Source organism: Poecile atricapillus, chromosome W (genome assembly GCF_030490865.1).
Source record: "Poecile atricapillus isolate bPoeAtr1 chromosome W, bPoeAtr1.hap1, whole genome shotgun sequence".
Lineage (NCBI taxonomy): Eukaryota > Metazoa > Chordata > Aves > Passeriformes > Paridae > Poecile > Poecile atricapillus.
The window spans coordinates 27,514,234-27,524,642 of record NC_081288.1 but is presented as its reverse complement, the minus strand read 5'-3'; positions in this window follow the sequence as shown (position 1 = coordinate 27,524,642).

Below are 10,409 nucleotides of genomic sequence, written 5' to 3'. Positions count from 1 at the left end.
TAAGGCACAGGGAAGTAAGAAAGAACTCAGGATGGCTACTTTTGATAGCAGTCATTTTAAGGCGTTATTAAATGATTTAATCTATCCAACATTTGTGTTTGATATGGACACATGGACTATTGTGACACAGCTGGGTGTGTAGTTGGCAGTGGACTGGGGAAGTGATTTTATTGAATACCCAAAAAATGTGTAGTTTTCAGCTAAATAGATTGCCCAGTCAAAGAAGAGGCAGTGTAGCGACAGAAGTGAGCAGCTGGACAGTGGAAAACTTAAAGGTTGCTTAGTCTGATGTTGCTGCTGTAGAACATCTGTGGTATCACAGCCACTCTTGTCCCAGAAGCAGCTGGCCAAAAAGTAGAAAAATGCCATGATAGAAAGCTTTTGCTTGGTAAGGCAACAGATACAAATTCTTGAGGGTACTTACTCTGAAACCCTTATAGAGGGTAAGAAATACTAGCTCTTAATACTGTACATCAGCTTCTGGATGACTCACTTAAAAATCATGGCATGGTACATTTCTTTATGGGAAAGTTTCTAGTCTGGTTGGAAATGACAGGAAAACAAACACTGTAAAATTTTAATTAGGTTCTAGATATTAATGTGTGTAACTACCTGATTGATCATTCTACAATGACAGTTATAGAGTGGTATAACTGTCTGGGAAATCTAGAAACAGACATATGTTGGCTTGCAGAAAAGGATTTCACGTCTTTCACAGGACTTCCATATACTGTAGCATGAAAGTTTATAAATCCTCAAAGCATCTTGCAAATCCCTCTCTGCCCTCGTCAGACTTTTAATTGAAAACATTTAAATCAAACTCATCCAATTATAGATTTTATTGTAGTCGTGAGGACTGGATGACTTTTTTCTTTTTTTAATTGTGGCGACGTGTTCCATACCAAAACATGTCACTGATCTGAAAAAGGAGTTTTCTTTCCCTTAGGAAGAGGTTGGATGTATGGTGTCAGCTGGTTCTGTCCTTGTGAAGTGCTGGTACAAGCACTGGTGATGCTGCACAGCAAACTGCACCAGCGACCTGACTGAGCAGAAGTGTGAACCAGAAGGCTGGCTTTTACACCTGGCTGTGTAGAATCTTGTGCTGGCCTGAAGTGGGAGGTGATGTGGAGGAAGGAGAAGACAGGATCACCAAATGCATTTTAATTGTTCATAATAATAGTTCATCCCAGTTTCGTTTCATTTGAGGTGCAGCCCTACTTGGACTTCCAGAATTGTTGTCCAGACTGACTGATTTTTTTTTTTGGTGTTTTCTGGTGGTGTTCCACTGTACCATGCTGGTTCAACTGTGCCTTGTATGGAGGAATTGATCCATACGAAAAATTGCATTTCAGATGAATCAGCTTTCTGATACAGTTCACAGTATGGCCCTACAAGCAGCACTTCCAGCACAATTTGACATAGTGGCAGAGCAAGAATGAGTGTCAAGCCAAGGTTTGCTTAAGCTGTGTTCCTTTGATGTGGGACAAACACTGACTGACATGCCAACTAGGATTAAGGTACCTTCCATCTGTGTCTTTTTCTGCATGAGTTAGGAAATGTGCAGGTCCAGGTGCAATTCTGGATAGTCCAGCTGCTGTGACAAAGTTTCATTGAACAATTTAATGGAGAAACTCTGGTTTATAATCTCAACACCAATTAACACCCTTTGGTGTGGTGTTGCTCAAGGTCACATAGTGAAATGGTGTGTGAGCATGAGTCTCTTGCTCCTTCTTGGGCTGTAGCTGGCTCTGCTGGACTGTTTTTATTGTGGCTTGATACTCTGCTTTTCCGTAAATGATGCAGTTTCAGTAGTCTGGCTAATGTCAATATACTGATTAGGGAAATAACACTGTTGTTAAAGTGGTGCTTGAAATGTGATTTTCCTAGTTCATCATGCAGGTTACAAATTTCTCTTGAAAAGAAAATCCAGTATGTTAGAAATTCTTAAAGATATTTGCTATTTACTTAGTTGAAGCAGATCTTTCGTCTTTGAGACCTGTCAAGGGTTTTTTTTTTTTCCTTTTGAGAAGAGGAAGGGAATTCTTCCTTTCTAGGGTAGATTGAGAAGGGAAGGTTGAGAATTCTGCTGTTCCGTATCCTCGTGGGGGGAGTGTTAGAGATGTCTGTCACCTGTTTGTGATTTCAGGCCTGGCTGCACTTGTGCTTCCGCATGATCTGACCACCATGTGGAACTAGGCAAGGTGTAATGTCTCCAGTACATCTCCTTCCATAAAGCAGATTGGCTTTGGCTCCTGGAAAGTGTTGACAGTAGCCCTTACCAGCCAGCTTCCTACCTGGGCAATTAATATTCCTTTTAGCCCCTTTGCACAGGTCTCTCATCCTAGAGGGACAGGGCCTGAGGCCAACTATATTGGCTGTGTTTTAACTCTTTCCAATCTTTGCAAAGGTTGTTGTGGTTTAAGCATATGTGTGTTCAAGTTTTCTCTATCCATTATTAAGAGGAAGGCATGATACCAATTTTTTATCTTTTCAGATTACAAGTTGCTTTCAAATAGATATGATTTTATGTTTGCTTTGGACAGCAAAAATACCAAGGAAGGGATAGGCACTTTATAGCCAAATTTTAACTGAAGTAAAAGCAAATACTTCATATGGCAGTAAGGTTTGGCTCAGTCTCATTTGTTTTGTTTTAACAAGCACCAGCTTCAGTTGGTGGTTTTTTTTTTGTTTTCTATTTTTTTTCTCCACCCTTTTTTTCTTTGCTTCTCTTCAGATCATGACATAGGGTCCTGGGAATGAATGAACGACAACATGGATGAAATAACATGTTTTCATTACCAGTGAATTCTTATTGTTGTCTTAAATATCTGTTGAAAAAATTATTGAAACAAATTTTTGTACCACTTATAACTTTGTTCTGGATATTACAGAACAAATGGTGCTAATCAACTGAAGTATGCAAGAGGGGAAAGTGACTGTTTGAGCACCTTTATTCGATGTGTTGATGTTGTCACATGTCACACTCATCCAGGTTAATTATGAGTGTTAAGTGGGGAATACTTAATAAAATCTGTATTGTTAAAATCCTTGTTTCAAGTTTATGCTTTTTGATTGGTTTCTGGAGGATTATCCTGATGGTTTTGACTCTGCTCTGCCTGCATCTTTTTGAAGGTTAGTGTCTGCAAGTACCTTTTGCTTGCTATATTACAATGGTGCAGCCAAGTCTTCCGAGTTGGAACAGCAGTATGCTAAGAAGCGGGAGACCTCGTCCTCATTAATCAAAACCAAATATGATTGCCCTTGTATAATGTCCGTTATTGTTTAAATGTTGACACAGTAACCATTTCACTGGAGACTTACAGCTGGTTTGTTTCTGTTTAAATTACTGAACAGAAAAGAATTTTAATTTGAACATACAAGTGGCTTTTGAATACTTATTTAAAGAATTATGGAAATATAATAAAACATTTAAAAATCACTTGTTTTGTTAAAGCCCTTTATATATTGCACATTTTGGTTACTGTAGCTGAGGTTTAAGACAGGAAAGCTTTTTTGTTTATGTGGAATATTTTTCATTCATTTTCACTGATTGTGAGTGGGGAGGACAGCATGGACTAAGGGAATTATTTTTTGACATTCAGTTGATTTTTATCTGAAAATTCTCATTTATTGTACTCAGCTGTCCTTCCGGGTTTATTATTTATTACTTTACCTGACTGGATTTCAAACAGACTGTTGTTAAAACACTATTGTTGGTATAAAGGATGGTAGTCAAGAGTTCAGCAAGGTTCCAAATAGACTGACTTCACTGGAGCGAATCAATCTGTGTCTTCTCAAGACTGGGTTCCTAAAATACTGAAAGTTGAGAATATTCTCATGCTTTCTAAGAAAATTTTAATAATCTTCATTATCAGTAGTAGTTTCATCAGTAGTTTCTGGTGCTGTTTATTCAAGGTTTACATAAGTTTTTAAACTGCTGAGTTGAGCAAGTTTCATTGGATTTCAACTGATGGTGATCACACAAACTCAACACGTTTCTCTCTAGCACGGAAGACACCATGATGAACTGGACATATGGCCAACGCTCTCATGTGAGATTTATGGTGTATTTTTTGCTGTTTTGTTTTGCAGGTTGCCATCACGAAAGCCAAAGTGGATTTCTCCGGCGTGGTGTGCCTGCCCCCTTCCGTCATTGCTGGAAATGGGCTGGACGGAGGAGGGGCTGGCGAAAATGACGATGAGCCGGTGCTGGTGTCCCTTTCAGCGGCCCCCAGCCCGCAGAGCGAAGCTGTTGCCAATGAGCTGCAGGAGCTCTCCTTGCAGCCCGAGCTGACCCTCAGCCTCCATCATGGCCGGAACCCCAACCTCCCCCCACTCAGTGAAAGGAAGAATGGTAGGTGGTACAATGTGCTCGTGTCTCGTGTAGAGTGTCCTCACCAAGTGGTGGTATAATGGTGAATGTTCTGACAACGGGTCTGCTTTTTATCGCTTCTTACTATGGTAGGAAAAACTAATGATCTAGAGTTCACAAAATGTGTTTACACTGTTCAGTTGGAAGAATTCATGTTAGTGGCTGTGGAAGTTCCACAGAGCTCCAGTGATAAACACTTTATATTATTACTTTAGGTGAATGCCAGAAACAGCTTCCCTGTACCTTGTGGTTACTGGGTTCTACAAAACTGAAACAGTCAAAGGAAGTGTTAGCTCACCTTCAGACTGTAGCCATCTGTAGATTTTATTTTGTCACCTTGGTCTGCACTTGCCCAGGGTGATTTTCTCACTGCAAATGTCTGAAATGTTCTCTCAGACTTCCTGGGAGGAGCAGCAAGACCTAGAGTTAAAAATCAAGTGTTGCAGTAGGCCTAATGATCCTAGAGTGAGAATGGCCTGTGTACGTTTCTCAACGTACAAGTATCTTATGGGCAGCTATATAGTGGGTTACAATACAGTGGCAAAATACATGGTCACTCAGTGACCAGAATTCCTGTCTTTGAAAGGCTGTTAACTGTCTGAAGCTCAGGGTCACCACACTGCCATGAAAGCCTTTGCATGTTCAGCCTCATCCTGTGAGAATGATGAAACCATATGATAAGTGGTGGTTTCTGTTTGTGGGTTCCTTTTGGTGATCTCCCTTCACTCCATCTTCTGGTGTGTATTTTGGTAACTCTTGGCACTATGAGGGTCTTGTTGCAGTCTGAATTCATGCTATCAGCTGCAGAGTACTGTGGATTTGGGCATGGTGAGTCCTGTGTGCCTTAGTGTTGGACATTATGGAGTTGCATAACACATCCTATGAGAAATCCTGGGGAGCTTCAGAGTGGCTTTATAGCCAAAATATAATGTTTATAGTAAAGTGATTTAGAATATGTGCACTGAAGGACAGTAATTTGCATTGAAGGGGTACCTCATTTAACATGGCTGGATCTTTATATCTAGAAAATGACCATGCCTTTCTCTGAATGGTGTATCAGTGTTTTGCAATTTGGAGGAATTTATTAACTTAAACCCAAAGTGTTGGGACTTTAGGAGGTTAGAAAGACTTTCCTCATTCATATACATTATACCATCGTTATGTGATCACAGTTATATTTACAAAAAATGGAGAAGATAGAAATGGCACTAACAGAACAAAAAACTTCTAATCCTTAATGTTTTCAGTCTTCTAAGATAAAATACAACAGATAGAGATAAAAGTGGTGATGGTAAATAGAAGCATGTTGGAATGTTAGTCAGCAAGGTAGACTGTGATCTCAGCACTTTCCAACCAGTGGTAGACTTGGGCATTTTATAGTTATGGAAGCAAGGAGAGATTTCAAATGGTGTTTAATCGAGATAGCAGTGAAACGGATAGAGAGCTGGAACATGGGAAAAGCATATGAACCTTTGTTTCCAGCACCTGACAGCTGGCCACCTGAAGGTGACACTGATTTTTCTGGAAGTAGGATTCTTCTCTTAGCCAGTAAGGCATGATCAAGGATCCTGAAGTGGGAAGAAGCAGTTTATTTTTGATGCCACTGGGAAAAGGATACTAGTGCAGGGAACAGATAAGAGTACCTTTCAGAAAAATGAAACTTGTAGCAGCAGTCTGAATGGCATTGTTATAAAGGAAAGGATATTCTGGCACAGGAACAAAAGTCTTTACAGGATTCTGTTGTTTGGATAAGTTTAAAAATTGGTATTTTGGGAATATTTAACATAAATAGATGGTTTTCCTCTATCTGAGTAATGTTATTTTTATGGACTCAGCTTTGAAGTGGTGTTATTGTGGGTCACAAATCTGCTTGACTGGAATAGGTAAAATAGAGCTGTACCTTAAAAGTATTTGAAAAGGAACACCTCTGCCCATATCTTTTGCCAAAGAAAATTAGGATATTCCCGGAAATGACACATTAGGTGGGTCTCTTCAGAGCTGATTCTTTATCAGGGCTCAGCACAATAGTGAGAATTTTACTGCTGGAGGGGCAGCTTTTCAGGCGAGGCCTAAAGTCCAAAGTCCCTGGGCTAGATTATCTGAATATTCCTTATCTTTGGAGGTACACAATGCTCTTTTCTCCTAGGCTGCAGTATTTTATGTGTTCTTTGTGTGTACATTCATTAAAGTATTGTGGGAATGAAAAGTGCTGTTGAAATACGGTTATTTGCAAACTGTCACAGCATAAAAGAACACTTGGTTTAGTGTGCTGCTGAGAAATTTAGTGAGCTGTTAAGAAATTTAGCTGATGCATTTTGAATTAATAAATGGTTTCCTTCAAAATGGGAACTTCTCAGTTATCTTGGGGTGGAGGTTGCACAGCTGTTGAAAGCTGTTGAACTTGTTAAAACTCCTTTTTAAATATGGCATACCTTTGTTGTTGTGTCCTTGGTTTCAAACATGTTAAAAAAGTTCAGAGACGATCTACCAGTAGAGATGGCAATCTGTTTAAACATTTGAGCAATCCAAAGTGGTTGTAGAGCATACCTTGTGCAGTGATAACTTGCCAAATTCAAGGTATGAGGAAGATTCAAACAGAATGGCAGTGGGTGGGAAGGAGATGGTAAGTAAGAGACTTGCTGGAAGCTGCCTATCTGTGTCAAAGGGTCTCCTGTTTGCAATTTTGGACAGGCACTGCTGACTCACAGCTGAACTAACTACTTAGGCTGAGAGTTTCTAACAGATTAACTATTTCTGTAGCTGTTGCCAAACAGACTGGCTTATCTGTAGGTATCTGTAGAAAAGTGGTACATGGGTTAGTACCATGTTTGTTGCGACAGACTGTGGTTCTGGAACATAAACTATTAGCTGAGTTAAAATAGAAATTTCTCTGGCTTATGAAGCATCATGGAATTATGTATCCCATGGGAAAACAGGGAGTGCAGTCCTGTATACACATGCTGCCATATGCCCTAGGACAGCAGATTCCTTTTTTAATTTTTTTCCCTTCTCTTAGAATTGGAGAGCAGCCCGACACAGTTCCTGGGGGTTTTCTTGTTGGTTTTGATTTGTTTCAGATCCAGATTTCTCTTCCTATTCTCTCTTATCACAGCTACACATTCTCCTGGAAGGATAGGTACACCTGGACACATGGGTGTAAAGACCATGAACATCTTGACTGAACAGCTGCTGTTAAGTTACACAATTAAAGTGCAATAAAACATATTAAGGATATAGAATTCCAATATGAAGTATTTGAACACAAATAGCTGGGAAGCAATTTTTTGTCACTTCAGTGGAAGAGACCTTATGTGGTAAGGTGTAAGTAAACTATTTTGACAGAATTCTTAGGTTCTGTTCGTACATCAAGCTTAATGGGACATTAAAGGTGTAGTTATTTAATTTGTGCTTCAGAGTGAGTTTTCTACCCCATATTTACATCCCTTTTCTACCTGTGTTCGTCAAGGCCTCAACTTTCTTTAACTATGAGAGATTACCTGTGGCTGAGTCATTTGTTGCTGCACAAGCCAGGAAAAGTCCTTTAAGGAGTCATCTGAAGCTCTTCAGTATATCTTGATTTTTCTTGGTCACTTGAATCACTAAGATTCTAAGATAACTTATCCCTGTCCTTAGGGCAGAGTTAGAGCAGGTCTCTGATGAATGCATTTACAAAGGAAAAAAAAAAAAGAGAAAAACCCCCAGGTGATAAATATACGTATCGTAGGTAGTTGGATAATTTCTAAAAAAAAAAAGAAGTCCTCTTCTCCTTAACTTTCATTTGAAATTATGATAATTGCTCCACTAACTTATTGACCCTCTCTCTTTGCCTGTTTTCCCCAGATGAATTCATAGTTTTCTTTGTCCAGGGGTCATGAAAACCATTGTGTTAGAATCTTCCAGCACTCCTGGTTTCTTCGCACTGTGGGCTTCTTTAAGATGAGGTGACATTCTTTCCAATGAACTGCTGCATTTTATGGTTACTTGTCTTGGATGGAACTTGCACAAGCTTGCTGGTGCTTGGGGTTTACTTGATCTGGGATGCTTGCCTTCTACAAAGTACCATACGTGTTGGGGGAAGTCTAGTTGGAATGTGTGGAATTTCAGTATGACTCAAGTCATAAAAGGCATGTGCTTTAGGTATGGGACGGTACTCCTGTTAGTGCTGTACAAAGCATGGGATAAATAGTTGCTATGTAAGCTGTTGGTGATTATACTCAGAAATTGCAGAGCTGAACTTTAAAAATGGTTCTAAAGCTCTAATTTACTGCCCATGTTCTTATGCCCATTTACTATTAAAATACATGAGTGTTAGGGCACCTTATTTTATTTTAAATAATTGTGTAGGTAATTGATTCCTTTAATTCTTTTATTAGGCTATACATTCCTATCTCCGTCCTCTGCTATCCCTTTCCCATTTTGAATTGTCATTACACTGAATACAGTTAGACTCAAACATAACTTACTATAAAGGGTTTGCAAATTTTATTGTCTTCTTGTTATTCTGACCTTAAAAACAATAATAATGTTTCCTTAAAATCGTGTCATAAACCATTATTTTAAAAAGTAAATTATGTGACTCATGAACCCATTTGAGAAGCTAGGCATGTTTACTTATAAACAAGGATAGTATTTTTTTCCTGAGAAAGCGTTTTAAAGAGATAAGAGTAAATTGTTTTTTCAGTTTTTTGAGGTCTGGTGGTTTTCTTCTGGAATAGTGGGACTCAAAGTTACATTTCATTACCAAGCGCTGGTTACTGCCTCATCCAGAACTTAGATGTGAAGAAGATTAAGTCTGTATTGTAGTAAAAGGACCAAGACAGGAAATATATAGTTTTCTCTGATCTGTCCTTCACACACATTCCAGTGAGGCTTGCTGTTTTCTCTTGTGTGAGAGTAAGGGGAATGGTTATTAGAACAAAAACAACCAGTCTGTCTTGGATAGATTTGTGTTACGAGACTTTATGTCCCAGGAGACTATAAATTTAGCATGCTGTCTGAAAGTTTCTGATAGAGCTATGAGATCCAGAGCATGACAGAAATGACTGGCCTGTTACTGATGGGAGCTACCAAACAACTGAGAAGTGGTAATCTCCTTGAAATATTTTAAACAAACTTTTAAATAGTGATGGGGGAATAGTTGAGCTGGAAAGAATAATGCCAAAGGCAGCTTTAACCTGGTGGCTTTAACAAGTTAGCTCTTAACAAAGTTTTCTTTCCTTATCAAGTTAACAAGACTAATGCCATTCTACAATCACTCACTCATAATATTACTTTCACCTTCTGTTTTTTCTGTCTAATTTCTCTCTTACTCCAGTTTGCCTTTGAGGTTTCAAGGTTCAGGGCTGCTGGATGAACGTTAGACATACAATTTGATAGCTGTTTTAAAAAACATTCCCTTTTCATGAATTTTAACTGCTTGCTAAACAAGTCAGGCCCAGATCTGTGCAGCTGTTTTGTCTTTGTAAGGACTTCTGTTTCTGGTTTTGCTGTTTTGAGTGTTAAGGTCGGTAATGGGGAAAGGAAGCCTGGCTCTTTAAAGGGAGAATGCCATTCAGCAGGATTCTCAATCTGTTCTACTTAAACAGAGAGTGGCTGCATCACGAAAGAAAGATTGCACTATTTCACAATAGTCAATTGCTCTTAGTACTTAGCCAGCTGAATCCTAGCTTTGGGACCTTTGCTGCTTCTGTAACGTGTGGCTTTCTGGAACTCAATTTTATTGGAATACCATCAGCCACTTCTGCAGCTGTAGCTCTGCCCCTGCCACGATCAATGCATTGCCACAAAGTTAATTGGCAGAATCTCTGTCGGAGGACATCTGGTCGTGCAGTCTTCATCTTCCTTGCTGGTCAAATGAGCAACATCTGCTTAAGGCTTTGAATTTCATCTGCCTTTTCGTGGTCGCTGACAGTGCACACGTGCATGCTTCAGAGAGTTAAGTGATGTTCCTGGAAACTGTTGGAAAGATTTCCTTTCCACTTGGGTCATACTGCTTCCTCTTACATTTCCATGTGTCACAACAAAAACAAGCACACCT